Raw genomic sequence first — 1,824 nt, forward strand, 5'->3', positions numbered from 1 at the left:
GTCCAAATTCATTTTTAGAGAGAAAGGCTAAGTTTCAATTTACAGAATCTAACTACAAATATTATTTCAGTGGAATGAAATTGGCTAAGTTAACCTTCTTAAATTTTGGGGAAAAGAATTAGTTATCACTAACTTGGATCATTTGGTTGTGGATTCCTCAGTTTCTAGATTAAACCCAGACATCACTTTCTTCCCACCAGGCATTTGCCCCACAGCTGTAGATAGACTGTAAACTAAGGAGGAGGACAGTGGAATTCTTCTGTCTCTAGACAACTCTCCCATTTTCTGGATTTACTCAGAAAACAAGCTGCTTTAGTTAGGAAACTTTGATAGCTTCCAGATTTAATTTTAACTCACTTTCTGGGCTTATTATGAGATTATAAATGCATCTTCAAAACATATGTTATTCAAATGTATACATCAAATTATTCAAATTTGATTCTTCAAAGTAAGAAAAAACTTGTATATGAAATTGTAGAATGTATGTGAAAGTGAAAGTATTAGTCACTTAGTTGTGTTCAACTCTTTGTGACCCCATGGATTGTAGCCCACCAGGCTCCTCTATCTGTGGAATTCTCCAGACAAGAATACTGGAGTGGGTTGCCGTTTCCTCCTCCAGGGGGTCTTCCTGACCCCATGGATCGAGCTCCTTTATTCCTGATTTAAGCCCTTCTTCTAACTCATACTGACCTTGGGAGCAGGGTCTCCCAAACAGACCTTCACCTTGTTGATGCATGGCTCTGTGACTGTTATTTACTTCAAGGTCCTTGTTTGTAATTCTTTCTTCACTGATTCTAGAGAAATGTTTAAATAGAATTTCAAAACAGCTCAGGGCTTGGTAATACATTGACATCCCAAGTCCTCAGAGGATTAGTAATTGGCTCTGTTGGAATCTTTGCTAAAGCATCAGGCAAGGACTTTTTTTTTTGCTCCTGTTTGACTCCCACAAACAACATTAGAGACGAGCTTTAGAAATGCTGTTGAGCTTTGGTTAAAAATATACTTCTGGCCGTGGGCTTCCCTGCTGGCTCGGATGGTGAAGAATCTGCCTGCAATGCAGGAGACGTTGTTGATCCCTGGGTTGAGAAGGTCCCCTGGAGAAGGGAATGGCTATCCACTTCAGTGTTCTTGCCTGGAGAATCCCATGGACAGAGGAGACGTGTGGGCAAAAGTCTAGGAGGTTACAGAGTCAGACATGACTGACTCACACACACTTCTGGCTGTAGTTTAGGATGAAACTTAGGTAAGGTAAGTGCAAAGCTTGGTATTAGGATTTTGTTGCTCATTTTGACGTTGGTGACCTTGCCAAAGGATATATGGGGTGATTTTAGGCATAGGTCAGAGTTCAGAGGATGGATTTCTCTCTGAAAACATGAGTGTTTGGTACAATATGGTTAACCTCAGAGTAGAAATGCCAGTCTGGGCCAGATTACCTTTAGACATTGTGACATGTTTATTAGTGACTGACCAAGGAGACTTAAATAGCAGGTTCCCAGCTCCCAGTTAAAAAAAAAATCAGGGGAGTGGGACAGACTGAGAGTGAGGGTGACCGCTAACAGAAATAGCATCGTTAACTGTTGAGAACAGAACTGAAAGCATTGCTTCTCTCTCTGTTCTGAACTCCAGGAATGCATCAGTTTGGTTTAAAGTTAAAGGCAGGTGAGAAAGAAACATGATTCTGTGCAGAGTTCCAGCGAGCTCTTCATCACCTCGAAGCTGAGGGAGAGAAGACTGCAGTGGAGCTTCCTTTCGAGTAATGTAAAAGTCATGAACATTTAAACTATCTCTGGGATGAGTACCTAGGTGACAGAGTCTCATGGTGTG

This window comes from Dama dama, chromosome 1 (assembly GCF_033118175.1).
Source record: "Dama dama isolate Ldn47 chromosome 1, ASM3311817v1, whole genome shotgun sequence".
NCBI classification, from domain to species: Eukaryota; Metazoa; Chordata; class Mammalia; order Artiodactyla; family Cervidae; genus Dama; species Dama dama.